At 40.6% G+C, this 22,799-nt stretch overlaps 1 protein-coding gene across 5 annotated transcripts in view; it reads right to left on the bottom strand.

Annotated features, from left to right (window-relative positions):
• The window catches only part of LOC127002194 (uncharacterized), a 208,380-nt gene that overhangs the window by 70,298 nt on the left and 115,283 nt on the right, over positions 1–22,799 (bottom strand). For 2 of the 5 annotated variants that reach the window (XR_007755863.1, XR_007755862.1), the window contains exon 4: positions 4,637–4,688. The exons of the other annotated variants lie outside the window; for them this stretch is intronic. The gene's annotated coding sequence lies outside the window, so the exon portion shown is untranslated. The remainder of the gene's footprint in view (positions 1–4,636; positions 4,689–22,799) is intronic. 5 annotated transcript variants of the gene reach the window in all.

The raw sequence follows: 22,799 nt of genomic DNA, 5'->3' as shown, positions 1-22,799 counted from the left end.
AGTCCGAGCAAAATCATAAGTGTAAGGTAATCATTGTGTCCCCAAATTAAAAGAACTTTGGATTTGTAAAAAAAAAAGAGAAAGTTAGAGCAAAATCAGATGTGTAAGGTAATTATTGTGTCCTGAATTTGTGATGTTCTTATTCTTAAACATATCAGGGCTTACGGTCCCACATTTGATAAGGCTTTCTTAGAGGTTGAGAGCAGTCCTATGAGTCCTTTGATAATCTGACAAGGCTTCTGCGACATGAACGACAAATACACACACGAGAATCCGACTAATCTCCTTTGTGACCCTTGAAAATATTTGTTGAGAGTGCAGAAAGCGTCAGAAAAATACGCTCCCACATTTTGTAAGGCTTTCTTAGAGGTTGTGGGTAATTCTATGAGTCCCTTGATAATCTGACAAGGCTTCTGCGACGTGAATGAGAAATACACTCACGAGAATCCGACTAATCTCCTTTGTGGCCCTTGGAAATACTTGTTGTGAGAGCCTTTAGCGTCTGAGAATGCGACCCTGAATAAGATGCATAGAAAAACAATGATAAAATATAAGGAAGAAAAATAATGCATACTCAGATATCTTGGAGCTGGACGGTGACATTTAGCGAAGGAAAAACTTAATGCGCAGGAACATTTTCAAACTTGATAACCCGGAAGTGCCATGTGGATGCTATAACTCTTATCCACCTCGAACCAGGGTAACTACGGCACTGAATAACACTAGATAGTACGGCATAGGAAGACACCGAATAAAAAAGGGCACTGAGAAAGGCAATAATGACGGAAGATGGAGGTAAATGGGAAAGAAGGACGAGACAGGGCGATAACAAGGCTCTTTTATTTACCGCAAAGGAGGCAGCTGAAGGGAAAAAGAGAGATACAGAGGAAAGGGGATATTAAGACGAAATAAAGCACTGGATATTTTTTTACAGCAAAGGCGACAGTTGAAGGGACTAATAAAAAAGAATAATGAAAAAAAGCCCGCTACTTACTGCCCCTGAAAAGATTAGAGCGGAGTGGCCGAAAGAGAAGTCAGTTTCGGGAGGAGAGGTGTCGTGATATCAAGTTAGGCGATACAGCAAAGCAATGGCCCAAGGAAATAAGGGAAAGACAGAATAAAAGGACAGAGAAAAGAAAGGCGAAGGCACTGAGAAGAGAAATTAAGGCGAACAAGACACTAAATAGGGAAAATAAACCCAAATATAGCAACAAAAAATCAAGTAATGCGAAACAAAACAATCAATAAAATATGCAAGGTTTTTTAAAAGACTCAGAAAAAGATAGAGAAAAGTAAGGCGAAGGCGCTGAGTAGAAAAATTAAGGCGAAACAAGACACTAAATAGGGAAAATAAACCCAAATAAAGCAACAAAAAATCAAGTAATGCGAAACAAAACAATCAGTAAAATATGCAAGATAAAAACTAAGAAAAAGATCGAGAAAAGTAAGGCGAAGGCGCTGAATAAGGAAAATAAGGCAAAACAAGACACTAAATAGGGAAAATAAACCCAAATAAAGCAACAAAAAATCAAGTAATGCGAAACAAAACAATCAATAAAATATGCAAGGTAAAAAACTGTGAAAAAGATAGAGAAAAGTAAGGCGAAGGCGCTGAATAAGGAAAATAAGGCAAAAGAAGACACTGAATAGGAAAAGTGAGGCGAAATAGACCACTAAAAAAATCAAGCAAGACGAAACTACAAAACAATTAATGAAGAAAGAAATACAAAGCCGGAAGATAAAGACAGAAGAGTGAACCAAAGATACTCATTAAGACAAGTTAGTCGACGCAAAGCACTCAGTAAAGCAAGCAAAGTGAAGTACGGCACTGAGAAAGATTAAAGCCTAGAAGTATATGATAAAAAGTCAATTAAGGGCAGAAAAAGACGTAATAAAAATACCTGTGGATACAAAACTATAATCACACAGCGCCAGGGATACAAGGTGCGAACAGTAATATAGGAGAACTAATGGAGGGAGGTATCATGTGAATCGCCTGCCAAAAGGAGGAATGAAATAGATATGTTAGTCTTGTTGAGGAAATGCTGGAGGTACTGGAGGTGAAGGTGGAATGTGGAAGAAATGTGATAATAAATGTGTTAGATTCTTTTCTTTTTCTTTACAGCTCAGGAGGCAGTTCTAGGGCGTAAAGAAAAATATATAAAAAAGCCCGCTACTTACTGCTCCTGAATAGAGGTTAAAGGAGTGGCCAAAAAGAGAGGTCAATTTCGGCTGTTAGATTCTTGTGGAGGTGTTTGAGGTGTGGAAGTGATGTGGAAGTAGTACTGGAGATTGCCAAGTAAAGGAATAGTCATGTAGAAATGGGTTATCGTTGGGCAAGGTGAAAGGCGTCATCACACTCATCAGCAACAGCGACAGCAACAGCAATTTGTAGTAAAGTACCATAAAAAGATTGATTATAAAAGTACTATGTTTGGTGGTCATCACGACTAAGACGCACTAAGAGAAGAAAAATCCGAAATTCTCAAAACAAGATAAATTGTTTTCACTTATTTTCTTATAGCTGTGACGCAAACAGAACTTACAGATAAATATCACGAGAAGAAGAGGATGAAAAGGCAAGGGAATTAAAGGCAAACACGGAAGGAAGGCATTACTGGAGAAGGGTGGAGGAGAAAGACGAGGACGAGAAAAGTAAATAATCTTAGAAAATTCGGCAGGATGAGAAAAAACGTAGAAAAATAAGTAAATAGATGCATACTAAGAAGGAGATCTATCACCCTTGCTACCTCTTGCACACTGAGAGGAAAGAAGAGGAAATAAAATCAAAGAGAGTTGTGTGAATTGAGAAAATCGTGAACGAGAGCAGCGAAAATAATTTGAGGAGAAAAATAAAAACCCTGATATTTACTGTCCGGCCGGCGGCTGAAATAAACTTTGGACGGCGATAAAAAGCACAAAGAATGAAATAATCCGTTCAAAAACAAATGCCGGTAAAGCAGACAGACTGAAACCTTTTACGGAATAGGATCTAAAGCAAAAAATAGGAACGAACTTAGTGTAAAAAAAAAGAGAAAGAAACACACTCGAGATCTAAGGGACCAAAGACAAAAAGGAATCATTGAAAAACACGAGGGTCGGCATTCCCAGACGCTGCCGCCCCACACATCAGCTATATCCAAAGGCCGAAGCGGAGATTAGTCAGGTTGTTACGATTTTTTCTTCACGTTCAGAGTAAAGACGCTTTGTCAAACTACCACCAGAATCACAAAAAATACCAGTGAAAATGCCCACCACTCCTAGGAAAGCTATGTCAAACGTGTGTGCTTGGGCAATGAATTTTTTAAGAACATGGGCCTATATATATCTTCATTCTTTCCTCCACAGCATTGTAAAAAAATAAGCAATATCCTTCCGTCTCAAACAACATAAGGAAATAGTAACATTATTCACGCTTATACAATACAAACAAATAAGAAACACCTTTACAACCTTCTTGAACCATTTACTGACCCTTTTCCTTGCCTCTAAAATCCAGTGGACACTTCAATAGCCCTTCTCGTGGACCCTGATACACAGTGACCCCTTCAATAACCTTTTCATGGCTCCTAAAAATAGTGGACCCTTTAGTAACCTCTTTCATGGCCTCTAAAACACAGCGGACTCCTTAATAACCTCTCCATGGACTCTAAAACACACTGGACCCTTTAGCAACATCTTCACGGCCCCTAAAACACGGTGGACCCTTTAGTAACTTTATTCTGGCCTCTAAAATACACTGGACCCTATAGTAACCTCTCTATGGCCTCTAAACCACAGTGAATCCTTTAAAAACTTCTTATAACCATTTAGTAACATTTCTGTGGACTATAAAACACACTGGACCCTTTACTAACATTCTTATGGTATTTTCTTTTGGCTAAATTAATATATAAAAAAATAAAACACAATAAGCCCTTTAGAAACTTCCTTCTGGATTGTAAAAGAGTAAATAAAGAACATTAGTCTCTAAAACGCACCACACAGGAAACAGATGAGTAAGTATTTATCTGTCGTCTCTATAACAAATATACAGCCGTCTTAAAGGTTTAAATCATTCGAGGGAAAAGAACGCTCGGTAGTTTTCATTGCAAAAGAAAGAGCACTAAAGAGTAACGCGTAATATTTAATTTTAAGACATTCTACGTACCCACGAAGAAAGTCACCTGTTCTGAAATACTCTGAAACAACTTGAAATGAAAAGTCAGTCACTGCTACCATCGCAACATATACGTAAGGATCAGTATTTATCACATCCCACGTTACCAGAACAACTAACATCCCTATCTCTACAAAGATATCAAAATAGAAGACAATATTCAAAACCCTCAGCTTCAGCACAGTCACAACCACAGGGGTACTAAGAATAAAACTAATAGTAATAGTGGTGGTGCTAGTAGAGGTGGTGATGGTGGTGGTGTTTTTGAAAAAGTAATGGACGAAGCTGATAAGGGAAATCATTTGTGCTGATGGTAAATTTCACATCCATTAAGAAGCATAATAGAGACAATTTAAAAAAGGAGAAACACATCAATACTATACACATCCTTACCTTGAGAAGCATCCCCCAAAACATGCCAAAAAATACCAAAAATCACATAGAAATTAAGAAATAAATGTTAAATAATGACTGTACCTTCAGCGTCTTGCCGATTCTACGTTTGAGTGATATGGAACGTCTGGTTTACCTGAAATGAAGATAAAAAAAACAATTATAGAGAAGCAGGCGAGTGATATGAAACGTCATTTTTGCTTAATATTAGATAGAAAAAAAAAGGAAGAAAAACAAAAAGCGAATATAACGTGAAGGAAGGATGTTGAAAAATGTATATATATATATATATATATATATATATATATATATATATATATATATATATATATATATATATATATATATATATATATATATATATATATATATATATATATATATATATATATATATATATATATATATATATATATATATATATATATATATATATATATATATATATATATATATATATATATATATATATATATATATATATATATATATATATATATATATATATATATATATATATATATATATATATATATATATATATATAAACAAAGAATATCAGAAGGATAAGACGTGGAGGAGGGATTTTGATATATGTGGATGAGAGGGGATACTGGAATGAGGGGATGAACAAGGTAAGATAAGGGCAAATAGATCGATAAGGTAAGGTAAAAACAATTATAGATAAGCGAAAGGATGAGACGACGTGGACGAGGGCTGTTGAAAGATGTGGATGGGAGATGATAATTGAATGAAAGGAGAAACATCGTGATAGTCATAACCTTTTTCACATTTTAGCAAGGCCTTGAGGGGAGGAACATAGTAAGGTAAAAAAAATTACAGATAAGCAAAAGGATGATATGACATGAAGGAGGGTTGTTGAAAAATGTGGATGGGAGATGAGAATTGAATGAAAGGAGAAACATCGAGATAGGCATAACCCTTTTTTACATTTTAGGAAGGCCATGAGGGTAGGAACATAGTAAGATAAAAACAATTACAGATAAGCAAAAGGATGATATGACGTGAAGGAGGGTTGTTGAAAGATATGGATGGGAGGAGAGTTGAATTTAGTGAGGGAAGGAGTATAGAAAGAACAGCCATAACCTTCTCTATGTTTTTCAAAGGCTTATGACTACACTTCTTGCTAGGCTCCTCCAATCAGTTTATGAGTGTGATCAACAACCTAACCTAACCCTAACTAACCTAACCTAACCTATACAGGGCCTGAAGCTGACTCTACATTAGTTACAATTCAGAAACATGCTCTCAGGCCACAGGGGAGAGACACCACCCGCACGTGACTTTTCCTCATTTTCTTATTGTTTTTATTTTCCTCTTGAGCTTTCTTATTTTCCTACTTTTTTCATTCGTTTCTTCCTTTCCTTATCCTCTCTTTTTTTCCGTCTAGCTCCTTATCTCTACTTTTCTTATCTTTCCTCCCGCAGAACACTAAAAAAGGAAGCAGAAATTATATCATAGGCTATTCTTATCTTCCTTTCCTTTCCCTTAGCCTGTCTGTTTTCAGTATAAGAAAGTTTTGTTTTGATTTCCCAACTCTATCTTTCTCAACAAAACCAATGTATCTATTACTTGCATATCCAATAAAATGTGTATAGCAAACTTCTAGAGAAAGAAATTATAAAAGTGTTTCGATTTTGATTTCCCAATTTTTAATATCTGTGTTATTAAAACCAATGCATCTATCACTAATGACTTTAACCCTTTAACAGCGGATTTCCTACAAGAAGACATCAAGCTACAGGAATGGAGCAATAAGTGGCTGATACAATTCAATGAAGAAAAATGTAAAGTCCTGCACGAGAGAGGAAATCCAGCACACCAATACCACATGGGAAACACTCCACTATCCACCACAGAGACAGAGAAAGACATGGGACTATATGTTACCAGGCTACCAGTGAAGGCGAAATCCGTGTCAATCGCAGCGGACGGGTTAAAAACTGTTCAGAGTAAACTAACAGAGGAACTCACTGACGCCCTGAATCTACGAACTCAACATTACTCTCTGGTTCGTCTTGCGTCATCATGATTTTATTGATTCCGACCTTTTGTACAGAGTTCTTTCCCGTCAAGCCGAACATGAATGATTTCTTAATGATATATATTATGCTGACTTAGAAATGTCTCTGAGTTTTAGCAGCGGTATTTTTATGATGAAGGTTTAATGATTTAGGGGATTTCAGCATATAATTTAGTGTTTTAAGAGATTTGGTGGTTCTTGTACGAATTTCCTTGGATATCTTAGACTTATTGTAGTACTTAAGTATGTACCACTGATGCTTTCTTTACATTAATTTTGCCTGGCTTATTATTCGTATGTTAAATTTTACCTTACATATATTTTTTTTGTTTGTGTCAGCCCTATTTACCTGTATCTTTCCATCTTTCTCTATATTAGTCTATCTGCCTACCTGTCAATTCATCTATCTGTCAATCTATCTGTCTGTCAATCTTTTTTTTCAGGAAGGGGGTAGCTCAAGGGCAAAGAAAAAGACAACAACAAAAAACCCGCAAGACGCTGCTCCAAACAAAAGTAAAACAAAAGGACAAGCCAGAAGAGAGATCATTTTCGGGTGGAGAGGTATCTTGATTTTTTTATTTTTACATCAAAGGATACGTCTCAAGGGCAACAAAAAGGATACAAAAAAAAAAGGCCCTCTATTCTTCTCTGTTCGTCCAGCTTCATCATTCTTAACAGTTAGGATTTCGATAGCCACGGTGCATCTCCCAAAGGTAAATCCAGCCCATCGTACAAACCAATAACCTAAGGATGAGTATTTATGTGTGAGGCAATTTGTCGAGGTTGAACATTCTTATCAGGACTGACTTCAAAGGCTAAGGTTCATCTCCTAAAGGTAAATCCAACTCATCGGTACCAATAACCTGACCACGAGTATGTATGTGTGAAGTAAGTTGTCGATCAACACCGAGGTTTTCATTGGGTCGAGGAGGCACAGCGGATGGGAATGCCACGAATACTTGATCTTGAGTATCGGTTATCGAGCAGCCTCTGTGCCGAGCATGTGAGTCTCACCGCCACGGAGGTCACGAAATGTCACGTATGGCGTCACGCTGGTACTTCTCAAGGTTTTCTGTGATATTTTGTGTGTCAGCTTATTAATATTCTGACAGACACATTAAAACTCTCCTTTCTAGATGTTTGTGGGTTATACGTCTTAAAAAAAACAACGTTAAGGCGAATAGTATAACTTTTATTGTCACTACTACTACTACTACTGCTATTACTACTATTATTACTACTGCTACTATTACTGCTACTACTATTGCTACTACTATTGGTGTTACTACTACAACTATTACTCCTACCACTCCTATTCCTGCTACTACCACTATTAATAATGATAACGATAACAGTATTAGTAGAAATAATAATACAGGTAATAATAATAAATGTATTTGTGTATCTATGGTCCCTTCGGGCATGAGGTGAACCATGGAAATGATTGCAAAAATATATATAAATAAAAACAACAAACTAACGTATACCAAATCATGTAAAGGTAATATTTTCGCTGCTTACTTATTCATTTCCCCGTGCCCTCGCTGCTGACGGTCATCATTGTCACGTATGTTGCGTTTTTTCTTCTCCTTCACTCGCCTCCAAGGCCCAGCAGCGCGGACATAGAGTAAACATAACCTGGGCGCTCTTTTCTTCCTTTCATGCGGAGCTACGGCCGTATGGGGACGCTGAATCACGGCCGGGGACTTTTCAAAACGACAATGATGCGTGATGCGTGTTCAATGTAAGCGAGGGAGAAAGAAAAGAGGAAAAGAGACACCCGATATAAAAGTGATTCTGGTTTCTTCGTAAATTCATAGCGGTAATCAAAGGGCCTGAACGACAATGATGTGTGATGGGTGTTCAATGTAAGCGAGGGAAAGGGAAAGAATAAATAAAAAGAGACACCCGATATAAAAAAAGGAGTCTGGTTTCTTCGTAAATTCAGGACGGTAATCAAAGGCCCTGAACGACAATGATGTGTGATGGGTGTTCAATGTAAGCGGGGGAAAGGAGAAAGAAAAGCCAGAGAGAGAGAGAAAAAAGAGACGCCCAATATAAAAGTGCCTCTGGTTTCTTCGCTTTCGCATGAACTATAGAGGAGCATCGTAAATTCACGGCGTCCAATCGGTGTGGGGGTGATCAATGGTCCTGAATAAAGCACCGCGGTCTTGCTGTTCCGCTAATTGGCCGCATTACTCCCGCCCCTCCAGAACACGGTGCCGCCGCGGGCCAGCGTCATGAATGTGCCAATATTTTCTTCGGAAGGAATTATTTTTAGGCATTAAATTGGGCCGAATCTGAATACACTTGTTACATCTTTTTGAGGGATTCATAAATTCTGGGGGGAATGAATGCGTTTTTATTTTCACAGCACGGACGCTCACCTCACCTCGCCGCAAGTACAGCAAATGGCTTCCACCTGTCCGGCGTGTTAATACTAATGAAGGGGATGCGGCAGGTGAACGTGTAGGACCAACAGACATGGACGATAAAAGCAAAGGCATGTAGGAGTCACCGTTAGATCAATACGGACTCAATACTGAAGCAAGGAGGAAATGGCATACAAAATAGAGTTAAAGGAGTGAAACAGACGTAGCATTCAAGCCTTTAATGTAAATATGATGAACACCTCCAAGAAAATGTTAGTAAAATTCATCGATAAGAACATAAGGAGTCTGCGAGAGGCCGGTAAGTTTGTGCAAGGCAGCTCCTGTGAACCTCACCTCACCTATAGAACATCAGTATCCATGGCTTTATCTAATCTTTTTTTCATGTGTTAAAAGAATATTTAGGTGACAGTATTTTGATTTAAGCTTGTTAAAGTATATTTCTTTATTTGGACCAATGGGAATTTTGTACCTTTCACTGTATACTGTAAATTTGCACTTTTGGTCAATAAACTAACTAACTGTCTATCGTAATGGCACCCACAACACGACCGCCGAGCCTGTTCCGTTCATCCACCATTCAGTTGGGGTGATAGAAGTGGTCTTAGGTTTCTAGGAAGTCTCCCGTATAAAAACAACTTGCCTTTTGTTGACCGCACCTGTTTTTGAAGCCTCCACATAATTAAAATGCCTTCCCCAGTGTGAAATAGCAGGCAATTAGCATGTAACGTTTGTGGCACGAATCTCTTGAGACTCTGGACCGTATTACAAGTCAAACCCGAGAAATGTCTAGTCCCCACAAAGTTATTCATCCCAAACTCTGTAGGGACCCGAAACTTCACGTATTGGACTTGTAGTATGGCCCCTAAACCGACCTTTTTAGGGACCCGAAACTTCACGGATTGGACTTGTAGTATGGCCCTTAAACCGACCTTTTTAGGGACCCGAAACTTCTTGGGTTTGACTTGTAATACAGCCCACTGAACGACAGCGAGCTACAGTATAGTGAAAGAAACGTTGCCTTTACGTGATATGATAACAGAATTGAATTAGCTTTCGTTTCCTTTCTTCTATAAAACATCGCCCACTGGAAGGACTTACTGACTTAATGTATTTCCTTCCCAGTTGAATGATTTATACTTCCGACAGCCTGACTTCGAGAACACTCACTATATCGCCAATGAATTTTCTTTAAGCATGCGAGGGAGGAGGCACATAAGTAGCATCCATTTAGAAGAGGTCAATGGAATATCAACACATCATCTTTTTTTTTTACAGCTAAGGAAACAGCTCAAGGGCCACAAATAAAAAGGTGTAAAAAAAAGCCCACTAATCGCTGTTCCCACAAATACAAAAGTAATGAGAGGCCAAAAGAGAGGTCAATTTCGTGAGGAGAGGAGTCTTAATACACTCTGCACGCTTCATCCACTTGAGGAAATAATTGACCCGTTCCGTTCTTCACTTACACCTTGTTTATGTCCTCCCACACTGTCCCCGCACGTCCCCATCGTCTTTGTTTCCCTCGTTGCCTCTCCTTGCCATCACTCCCATATATATATATTTCGTGTACGACTCTCACACCCTCTCGGTACTTTCATCCCACCCTGTTCCCTACTCCCACGCATGACACACATCTTGTCTACCCTACACCATTCACTCCTCACACTCCAGACGCTGCAAATCCTCCTCCTAGAACCTTGAGTATTGATCTTTCACGTATATCTGAAGTAGTGGGATTGAAAAGCATTCCCATTTGATGCTTTATGAATTATGAAGACACCGAACCTTGAGATATAAGACTTAATATTTGACGGCTTTCTCTGTCATTTTTCTATAAGTTCAGTATATATTTTTAGGAAGATGTGGAGGCCGGCCAGGATATCGCCGCTTATGTCTGACGGTCCTTCATGAACTCCGCAAAGGACCAGAGAAGATAAGACTCACTAGGTCGCTAGGAATATAAAAATGCTACTTCAGATATATAAAAAAAGAGCAACTGTGGGGAAAACGCATTGCCTTGTGCTACCCCGAGGAAAGAAGCGACAAAATAAAGCACAGAGCGTTTAGAAGGAAATAAAAAAAGGCGGGAAAAATGCAGACAAAATATAAGACAACAGAGAAAAGCCAAATATTTGCAGTGAGCGTTGTGCCGAGGCGCGAGGCGAGGGATGAAAGGTGTTGATGAAGTGAGGAAGACCCGGACGTCAAAGGGACTGGATAAAAAAGTGAATATAAATGAAAAAAAAAGCTAAAATAAAATAAATACTGCAGAAGTTTAAGGACTGCTGTGAGGGGCGGCGTGTGTGTGTGTGTGTGTGTGTGTGTGTGTGTGTGTGTGTGTGTGTGTGTGTGTGATGTGTGTATGATGGAATATTTAGCTAAATATTAATCTATCTCTCTATCTATCTACATATCATCTATCTATTTATTTATCTATCTATCTGTCTATCTATGAGTCGCAACAATGTCAGGAAGAAGTCTTAGATATACATGATTAGTCACAATATATTTTTTCGGTATATTAATCAAGAGGGAAATTTTGTTGATGAAGAAAAACTTATCCAGAGAGGATATGGCAAAGAGTGATTGTCAGCAAAAACACGTACAACAACAAAGTTAACTAATATCACAAAGAACAGGAGGAGAATGTTCAACGTATATAAATACATGTATCACAAAACAGACGACTCGTAAAAAAAAAAAGACAGTTTCACCCAGCAAGAATGTGAGTATTTTGATGAACGTCAAAGGTCATCGCTATTGTTTGCTGCAGACGGCATTGAAAAGCAGGTTGGAACATGAACAACGAGATGCAAAAGATAATACAGCCGGTGTGATTAATGCAGCCAATTATATGCACTAAAACAGAAAGGCAAAGCACCAAGGATGTGACTGATTTTTGACAAATACTGTTCCGCTTTTCAGAATTAGAATGACTGAAAATAAATAAAACAAATCAGACACTAACACCTTACACCTTAACCCACAAGCTGCTTCTGCTGTATTGAAAGTAAATAAATACCATGGAGGAAGTCTTCAGAAAGGAAAACCGTTTAACAGAGGACACAGGCAGACTGTCAATTTGATATTAAAAGCAGACAAAGAAAGAAGATATTTAATTAGTGAGGATTTCTAAGTTTGACATATTACTAAAAAGAAAAATTATAACGGGTGATTAAATAAAATCCTACAAACTGGTGAGTTCACAAGGATTTTATGTACTTCTAAGACTGATATGCGCAAATCTGAGTGTGCGGAGTCTAAACAATTTACGAAGCGATTAGGATTATCATTGAAACTAAGGTGGAAATGGATACCCCTTAAAATATACATCATTACAACAATAACCGATTCTTCTTTCTGTGTCAAAATGGCCTTCAATGCGAAACTGTTTTTAGTCTTTAACAAGAATACATTTGAGGAGTGCTGGGAACCAATCTTTACTCTTTGCTTCCCTTAAAACACGTAAAACTCTGAGTATAAATAAAGAAATAAAAGAACAAATAATTGGATAAATGTATATATTTCTAAGAGTGAGAATATTACTTGCAAGAGCTTATGGAAGTGAAAATACATTGAGAAAAGCCCAATAACTTCCCCTGAAAACAATAAACGCCAAAAATAAATACATAAAATAAAACACAAACACTAACGCAAGCTAATAACATAAAACAATCACTGCATGCAAATTAAACACTCTTCTCTGCCGCCCCTGAATTTCTAAGAACAGAATACCGAAGAACAGGAAATATAAACTTATTGCCAAGAGTCTACAAGAATGTCGGTGTGTGTGGGGAGGCGAGGAGGGAAGGGAAACACTGGTGAGGAAAAAACTATTAAAAAAACGGGAGGGGAAAGGTAATACGCGGACTATATATATAACAAGAGTGTGGGAGGGCGAGACGGGGCAGGGAGGAGGGAGAAAGAGAGAGACAGAGTTAATAATAAAAGCAAATATCGGAGAAGAAATCGAAAAATATTGAAAAAGTCGGCGTAAAAATCTCACACCGTCAAAAGAGCGAAGTAAATAAAAAAATAAATATCGAAACAAAGAGAAAAAAAAACGGAAAACAGAGAAAATTTTACAAGGAAGAGAAACAAGAGAGAGGAAGAAAGAGATTGAAGGCGGAAGAAGGAAGTGAGGTTGAGGATAAAGAAAGGGAAGGAGGAAGTGAAGAGGTGAGAGAAAGAGAGAATTACAAGAAAATATAAAATTGGAAAAAAAATCCAGAGAAAAAAAATATAAAATGTCTCGCCTCGCTGAAAGAAGAAAGTAAATAAAAAAATACAAATCAAATCAAAGAGCAAAACCGACGAAAAACAGAGAAAAGCTAGCAAGTAACAGAAGCAACAAAAGGGAGAGAGAGAAAAAGGCAGGGAGGGAAAGCGGAAGAAGGAAGTGAAGTGGAGGAAAAAGAAAAGAGATGAAGAAGAAAGGGAACAGGTGTGAAGCGAGGGACGAGTCTAACACCTGAGATTCGCCTGACAATACATTTTTCTCGACTGTCTTGGTTCACTTTTACTTTCACGGGGGCTAAAAAATCCTTAAGACAGAGATGAAGAAGAAAAGGAACAGGTGTGAAGCGAGGGACAAAGCTAACACCTGAGATACACCTAACAATGCACCTTTCTCACCTGTCTTGATGTCTTGATTTACTTTTACCTTCACGGGGGCTACAAAATCCTTAAGAAAGAGATGAAGAAAAAAGTGTGAGGTAAGGGAAAGTCTAATACCTAATACTGATAAGTCTCACCTGTCCAAATTCACTTTTACAATCACGAGGAGCTGAAAAAAATCCCCAAACAAAACACTATTACACGATTTACAACACTCCCCAAAACTGTCTTCCCTGCACAGCAAAATAGAGGAAGAAAAACCAAGCTCTCATCGCCACTCACTTTACTATGACCACTATTATTGTTTTGCTTCAAAGAGAAAGAAGAAAAAAAGGTTGAAAAAATCGACACAAAAGCCCCAGTAAAAAGAAAAGCCAACCAAGGGACAGGCCGGCATACGCTCAGGAAATTGAAACAAGATAGTCGACGAATACAGGAGTGTGGTCTAAACGGGAGACACAGGCCCGCACATCACCCCCGACCCACCCTCTGCTTGTGTTTCCTCGTCATCCTCCTCAAGTTTGCATCGCCTTCTCCCTCCCTCCCTCACTCCCTCCTCGCCGGTCCTCCTCTTCACGCCCGCAAATAATTCTTAAACAGGAATAAACATTAGTAAACGAATATTCTTGGTTAGTTAATGAAGGGAGGTATATTTTCAGGTGTCAAATGCAGGTATGTAATCAAGGGGTTTTGTTGTTAAGAAGAAACTATGATTAATTATAAGAATTGGAAGTAGGCGTTAGATGAATCTATTGGAGCCTATAATATTGAAAAAAATAATTAGGGGCAGACCAAGGGATAGAGAAAAAAATACAAATATAAGGAAGGAAAGATAAGGGAAAATGTGCTTGCAAATTGAATTACAGGGGACTAATTAAAGAAAGAAGTGAAGTTAATCTTGACAAAAAGCTTAAACTACTTCCTTCAAAGAAATCAACAAAGCTTTGGGTCAAGACAAACCACTTCTTCCTGTATCATGCCTCCTGCCTTTCAATTTACAAACACACTCTCCCTCGCTTTTCCTTCTTTCTATTTGTATTGGTTTCTCTCCACCCCAGGTTCTGCCCAAAATTATTCCTCAGTGTTACGGGCCAAAATATTTTCTTCTCTCCTGCACACGAAACACCTTCCTTACATACCTGCATATTACACCTGAAGCTTCACGGTTTAGTGTGATCCCCCGCTTTATCACTCTCATTCTCGGTGCCCGCAAAGTATTGTTTCAAAAATCCTTAATCACAGTATGCGTACAGAAAACTTTACGAATGTTTGTTGGATTATGTTTGTTATGGAAGTAAAAGAAACGAACGCATTATTACCGCAGGAAACATATCCGTGATTATTGATGTCTGTTCTTTTACACTGCTGTAAATTTTGTTTGTCACGACCAAGATTTGATAGTAATGAGTATGTTAGAACTACAGGCTGGTTTATGGTAAGTGAATAAAGGAAATGTGGACGACTTATGATAAACACTCCATTCCTTTCACGTAAATACATGTATGAAAAAGATATATAGATGCACAGCAAATGTAAAGAAGAACGAGAAATTCTAACAACTAACATAGGCAGGGAGGATAAGGGGAAGGAAGAGAAGAGGAGAAGAAGGGAGCTACGTGCATGCCTCCAGCCCTCCGACATCCTCGCTGCACAAGACTTCTACTCAAACTCATCACTATGCTGACCAACTTCCTCGTGCAAAAGTTAACATGTATCTTAATTAATTCACCCCTCTCAATGGTTACACTCTGTGCCACCTACCTACGTCTGTTTCTTCTCCATTTCTACAGCTCAAGCTCTTTCAAAATTGGAAAATGAAGACACCTCAGTGACCAAAATTGATCTTTGTCTATGAATTTTCCTTTTATTAATTTTATCAGGGCAGTATGTTGCAGTTTTTTTTTTATATAACTTGTATTTGCTTTTGTCAGCCTCCTGTACCGTAGAGAAAAGGTGAAGGGGAACATGGCGGTATGTAGTGAAGGACAAACAATAATTATATCAGGGCGTTCATCTTCAATATTAAATCTCCCACATTATAAAACATTATGAATACAAAATCAATTTAAATATTTATATCTCTATGAATATATTTATTACGGTAATGTATGTAGAGAGTTTAGGAAGAAAAGACTATGAATCGCTTATCATTTTTATTATTTTATTTTCGGTTACCATCACAGTAATAAGACGTAATTATCAACCTATCCTTTTCATTTACAAATCACGACTTCTTCTTTCGCTGTATACTTGACAACAATACCGTGAAATACTTGTCAAACTGATACATATTTTGTGTATACTTGCAAAACATCTACAAATTGGTTCATGAAGGCACCGCTCTTAGATACAGTGGCTGAGATGCAACACACATGGACCGGTGCCCTGCTGAGGTACAAGTGGGGCGGGTGTGAGGCGCAGCAACCCTGACAGAATGATGCTCGTGGACAGGCAGGAGGAAGGTGCGGGGCGAGGAGTTGAACTTGTTGGTGAACCGGTCCGTTGTGATGCTTGTGGGAAAGACTGACTTGTTAGGAGGGGGAGGATGCGAGACAGAGAGAAAGAGAGAAAGTTTGAGAGAGAGAGAGAGAGAGAGAGAGAGAGAGAGAGAGAGAGAGAGAGAGAGAGAGAGAGAGAGAGAGAGAGAGAGAGAGAGATTATATGGTTATCAGTCTGTTTGTTTGTCTGTCTGTTTTACCTATCTCTGTCTGCTTGTCTGTATCTGTCTGGCTGTCTGTCTTTCCCTCTCTCTCTCTCTCTCCTCCCTTACCCCTTCCTTTCCCCCATAGCTTTCCGCCGCCACACCCTGGGCTGCGGTTCCTCCCTGCGACGTTAGGTGAAGCGAAGCGAGGCGAGGCGAGGCGAGGCCGTCACAGTGGCGGCGTGACGGGGGATTAGCGTTTTGAAGTGCCAAATAAACCAACACCATTACAGCACTTCGGAATGACAATCAAATAATGGACAAATCATGCGATTACCGTGACACGAAGACATGCATTAATCGGGTAATCTTGTAAAACAATACAAAAAAAGAGCTTTTTATGCGGAGGCCTGCCATTGGTCGGCGCGCTGCAGGTGTCTGTCACGACTACTCTCAATCCGCGGCGGACGAGCCAAGCGTGAGGCTCCCCCGGATACTAAGCAGGCCGCGTCCCTTGCCCCGCAGAACCAAACAAAATCCATACGTGATGAGGACGAGCCAAGCGCGAGTCTCCGTAACATACTAAGCAGGCCGCGTCCCTTGCCCCCGCAGAACCAAAGTAAATCCATATATGTGAGTTGGAAAAGCCAAGCGTGGGTCTACTAAACATACTAAGCAGCCTTTCTTTCCTTCATTCTTTGTTCCCTAAAACATGAGCAATATTCGTATCGAGGTTATTTTTTTATGATGATAGACAAGCAGCTTCCTCTGTCCTCGACTCAGAACAAAATCCATACGTGATGTGGACGAGCCAAGGGTGGGTCAACTAAACATACTAAGCATCCTATCCTTCCTTCTTCCCTCGCCCCTGAAAATAAACGTAAAATTCTTGTTCGAGGTTCCCTTCATGATAAACAAGCAGCGTCTTCTCTCCTTTAACACAGGAGTGAAATAAAAATAAATAGGTTCATGAGTTGCTATGGAAATGGACAAGATTACACAAGCAGCCTCTAGGTCTTTTATGCCTCAATCACTCAAAATTAAAAAAAAAAAACAATGTGTGATTTCTTTTTAACAAGGTGATATGGAAATGTACATCTCTTAGCCTCACTCCAGGAGAATGAACCTTAACCCTTCCATCACCAGGGCATTACTCCGCCACTCCATCTTCCCTGGACCAACACACACCCTCGCCGACCCTTACTCCCCCTCACACGCGTAGTCTCCGGCGAGGGCAGGTCACCGCTGAAGCGCCCCGAGCTGAGAACAATCACGGCGTAATCTCTTGATCTTTTTGTTATTCTGAATGACAGGCAAACCCAAAAATATTACTCTTTCAGCGGCGGGGCCACAACATGTGCTCCGCCGCGCCTGGTAAGCAGCTTCGCAATACGGCCGCGACTTAGGGACAATCCGGCTGCGTAAAGTGTTTGAATGAGTTTTTTGGAGGGAACGGCGTGCTTGCCTGCATGAAGGGGGTTAGGGCGGCGTTGTGTGCGGCGGGGCTTGAGGGGAGAGTGAAGGTTAGGCGGGAGGGAGGGCAGGAGAGAAAGGGAGGGAAGGAGTAGGCAGGACGAGGGGAGGAAAGGATAGCAGAGGAGAAGAGGGAGCAAGCAAGTGAAGGTCAGCAGGGAGAGAGGGAAGGAAAGCAGGACAGAGAAGGAGCGGAAAGGCAAGGGAAGGAAGGAAAGTAGAATAGAGAAGAACTGGAATGCAAGGGAGGGAAGGAGTAGACAGGGGAGTGAAGGATAACAGGACAGAGAAGAAAGGAGCGAGCAAATAAAGGTCGGAGGGAGGGATGGAAGGAAAGGACAGGCAAAGAGAACAGGAAAAGGAGGAGACAAGGCAGAAAAGGAGGTTAGAAGGAAAGGAAGAAGAAATTGGAGAGGAGAGAACAGTGAGGGGCAAGTTAGCAAAGAAGGAGAAAAGGAGAAGGCAAGGAAGGGGATAAGGAAGCAGGGGAGACAATCAAACAGTAGAGAGGAAAGAAGCAGAGAGGGAGAGGAAGGAAGAAACTGAGGAAAGGGAGCAACAAGTAAGGGAGGGAGGGGACAGAGAGGGAAGGGAAGGGAGGGAGGAGCAAGAGGGGGGGAGCTGAAAAGAAAAGGGCCGTGGGGTCTTATGTTTAAAATTAGTGCTATATTGTATCGACATTAAGAAAGTTGTGAGCAGAAAGAACAGAGACATGACCCTTCGGTACTACTGCTATTAATACAACTACCAATAATAATAATAATAATAATAATAATGATAATAATAATGATAATAGTAATAATAATAATAAAAAAAACTACTACTACTACTACTACTACTACTACTACTACTACTACTACCACAGACAGCAACTGAGCATCAACGGAAACTCCCTTCATAATCATAATAATCAATAATACGATTCTAATTATTACTATTATTATTATCGTCATTATCATAATTACTCGTATTGTTATTATTAATAGTAACTCCACGTGAAGGAATAAAACGAAATATGCACAACGATCAGCCGCGCTTTGCATGTTATAACATTTTCAAACAGCGGAATATTTCAACGAGTCCCCCCTGGCAGTCTCCGAAGCCTGCCCTTCCTCCCCCGGCCCCTCCTGTTCCATTCTCTCCTTCTTTGTTTCGGCCTACCGCCATTGCCTCCTTTCCCTCCCTCCCCTTCCCTCCAATGCCCAGTCGCCCCTTCACCCCTTCTCCCACCTCTACCTCACCTTCCTCCTCCTTTACTTCCTCCTTTACTTTCTCTTTTACTCTCCTTCTTCTTCTTTCTCTCCTTTTCTGTCTTGGCCTACCGCCCTTTGCCTCCTTTCCCTCCCTTCCTTTCCCTCCAATGCCCAATCCCCCCTTCTCCCTCCTCTGCCTCACCCCCACCCTCCTTTACCTCCTCCTTTATTCTCTCCTTTACATTCCTTCTCCTTCGTTCTCTCCCCTTCTGTCTTGGCATACCGTTCCTTGCCTTCTTTCCCTCCCTCCCCTTCCCTCCAATGGCCAATTCCCCCTCTCTCCCTCCTCTACCTCACCCCCCCCCCCCCCGCCTTTACCTCCTCCTCTACTCTCCTTCTTCTCCCTTCTCCCCTTTTCTGTCTTGGCCTACCGTTTCTTGCCTCTCTTTCCTTCCTCCCCTTCCCTCCAGTCCCTTGCCCAGAACCCCTCCCCTTTCCCTCTCTCCCATTACCTACCAGTACTCTACCTCTCTCTCCTTTTCTCTCTCCTTTTTCTCAATGCTCTCATTCTTGCCCTACTGTCCCTTTCCTCCTTGCCCTCCTTTCCCTTCCCTTCAATGCCCTGCTCCACCTTTACCTCCTCTCCCTTCCTCCCTTCTTTTCTCTCCTCCCCTCTCCTCTCTTTTACTTTCTCCTTCTCCGCTAATGCCTTCCTGCCTCCTTCTTCCCTCCATTTCCTATCCTCTCCTGCCTTACTCTCTCCTTCCTTAACATGGCCTAACCTCCCTTCCCTCCTTCCTTTCACTTATCTTCCCCTTCCTCTTCCTTTACTTTCCTCTGTCACTACCTTCTTGTCCTCTCCTTCCCTCTTCTTCCTTCCCTGCTCTTATCACTCCTTCCTTCTCATGGCCTGACCTTCCCTCTCCTTCCCCTCACCCGCCCCCCCCTTCCCATCACCTGCCTTGCTCAAAGCCTGTCAGGTCCGTTTGCCTGAAATTTGTTCATGACACTTGATTTTGAACATGGAACGATAATTGCTATTTTTAGGGGGGGAATATGTGTTTGGCCGTAAATCTGTATATTACGTGGGTCATTATTGCCTCCCAGAATAATGGTCGTGACGCTAAAAATTAGATGAAGGGGAAGGGTCTGCCTGTCTGGCGTTACGCACTGCCGCCCTGTTGCCGTAATATGGAAATGGACTAATAATCACGTTTTTTTCCCCCGAATTAGCAAATTGTTGAAGAAATGAATAATGTATGATGAAAACTCCTCCCTTCCGCCGCCTCGACCCCCTCAAGCTCTCCCCCCGCCCCCCTCAAGCCCCCACGGCGGACAAAATGGCTTCCAGTCTCTACAAATGAGCACGTTCTACAAAATTATGTTAAATCGCGCGTTATGCTTAATTTACATGTTGCAAACACACCACGGCGGCTGAACACGACGTGACTCATGCTGAACAGAACCAGATGCCACCTCCACCTTCTCCTCCTCCCCTCTAACTGTAGCCCCGAGGTGTGACATAAGGACAGGTGAAGGACAGGTAGACAAGATGAAGATAAGATTGGTGATTCAAGTAAGTAATAAACAATAAATACACGACTCATGCTGCACAGAGCCTGATGACACCTCCACCTTCTCCTCCCCTGTAACTGTAGCCCGAAGGTGTGCCGCTAGGACAGGTGAAGGACAGGTAGACAAGATGCAGATAAGATTGGTGATTCAGGTAAGTAATAACCACAATAAACACACGACCCATGCTGAACAGAACCTGCTTACTCCCACTCCTCCTCCTCACCCGTAACTGTAGCCCGAAGGAGTAACGTTAGGACAAGTAAAGGATAGGCAGACAGCATGTAGAGAAGACAGGTGGTTCAAGCAAATAATATACACACATTAAATAGAAGGTTGACAGAAAGATCTAAGAAGTTATATAGACAAGGGACTCACGAAAGTTAATCAGAAGGGCTAGAGAAGCAGGTAAGAGTGAGTGTGTGTTGGCTTCTCTGGGAATTTCATGGTACTCAGCAATCATGTACGCTGTTCAATTGCTCTATATTTTTTTTTGCTTTTAAGATTATTCATGATTTCAATGGGAGGTAAGAGTGAAAAAGAAAGTCCAAGGTGTAAGATAAACAAGTGATTCGAGTACTTATATTTGATAATTTTTAGTTAGCATATTCCTTTATATGTTGACTACTTTTCCTTAGCCTGTCTACTTCACTATACAAAAGAAAAACAGTAGGAAGACAGTGAATGACAGGTGGCTCAGGTAAGGGTGAAAAGACAGACCAAAAGGGCAAAATAGAAAGGTGGTTCGATCTGATCACTTTCATTTGACATCTTGCTCTGTGTGTTCGGACTAATTTTTTCCTTGGACATGTCTATCTTACTATACAAAAAGACAGAGCCAAAAAAGACAGGCGAATGACAGGTGGTTCACGTAAATAAAACAGACAGGTTAGACAGACAGGTGAAGCCCAACAGGCGAACGAGGCATATGAACGTTAGCTATGGGAGTGATAGGCAGAGACACCGGCAGAAAAAGACAGCTGGTTCACGTGCATAAAACAAGCCAGCTGGACAGACAGGTAAGGCTCAGGTGAGCGTCACACTGATACACCAGATAGATGGACAAGACAGGGCCGGCCAGGTGGGGTCAAACATATCCTGCGGCCTCGCGTTGGGGACCTTTTACACGACAAAGCTAAGCGGCCGACACATCCTCTGCCGCCCTATGACAAGAAAAGTTCGTGTCGGTTTGAAGAGTGCGGCAACGTTGGGTTTTCCGCTGCAAGATTCAGTTCCTCGCCACGCCGGACCGTCGATCAGTTAGAGTTAAAGTACGAGGAGGCAGTTCACTTTCTAGGCAATTCAGAATCTAACGATGAACAGTTTTTAAGCAATAGGAACAAAGTCAGTGAGTAAGATTAGGAAAATACAAGGAATAAAATAGGAAAACGAAAGAATAGCCCAATGATAAAATGTCATACGTAACCTTTACCTGAATGACAGTGATTGGCAAACAGGTGACCATGAGTAAGAGTGAATAAATAAATAATGAAGAAATGTGTGTCTATTTTGAAGAGTTAGTAATCTTAACATCAACTTCAAACGGTAGAATTATTATGTACGAAATCAAAATCACTCGTAGAAGAACCATTTAGATGAGATAAATAAACAGAACAGGTGAGTCAATATGATACTGTAAAATGCTTTGTGAGCTTCTCGAATATACACTGTTATTACCATGATGTTGAAGCCAAGAGGAAGAGGAATGAGTGTCTGAACATCATATAAAAGACCGAGATATGCTTACAAAAAGGACGAAGAAGAAACGACCTGAAAATAAATAAGGAAGGAGGATTTTTTGTGCCCCACGTTAATATTTATGATGATGATAATGGGGATGAGAAAACTTACCCCCATTGAAATCATGAAAAATCTTAGAATTAAAAAAATATATAGAGAAAATCAACGACGTACATGACCGCTGAGGACCAAGAAATTCCCAGAGAAGCCAACACACACACACACACACACACACACACACACACACACACACACACACACACACACACACACACACACACACACACACACACAAACACACACACGTACACCCCTGCCCACCCTCTCCCCCACACACTCAGTTGAAGACACCATCAAGGCAAGAAAAAAAATCACGAATCACTGAAAAATCTCACAAAAAATAGGAAAAAGGACAACAAAGAAGACTCCCTCGCCATGTGTGGAAAGGCGGGGAAGGGGAAGACAGGAAAAATGGGAAAAACGTATCTACTGGCTGAAAAAAAGGAGGAAGGGAAGCGGAAGTGTCTTGGAGGGTGAAGGAGAGAGAGATACTGACACATACTCCTCCCTTGGTTCT

The sequence above is a fragment of the Eriocheir sinensis genome, chromosome 22, assembly GCF_024679095.1.
Source record: "Eriocheir sinensis breed Jianghai 21 chromosome 22, ASM2467909v1, whole genome shotgun sequence".
Classification (NCBI taxonomy): Eukaryota; Metazoa; Arthropoda; class Malacostraca; order Decapoda; family Varunidae; genus Eriocheir; species Eriocheir sinensis.
The sequence above is the reverse complement of the archived record's forward strand: the minus strand, read 5'-3'. Positions and strand labels throughout refer to the sequence as shown.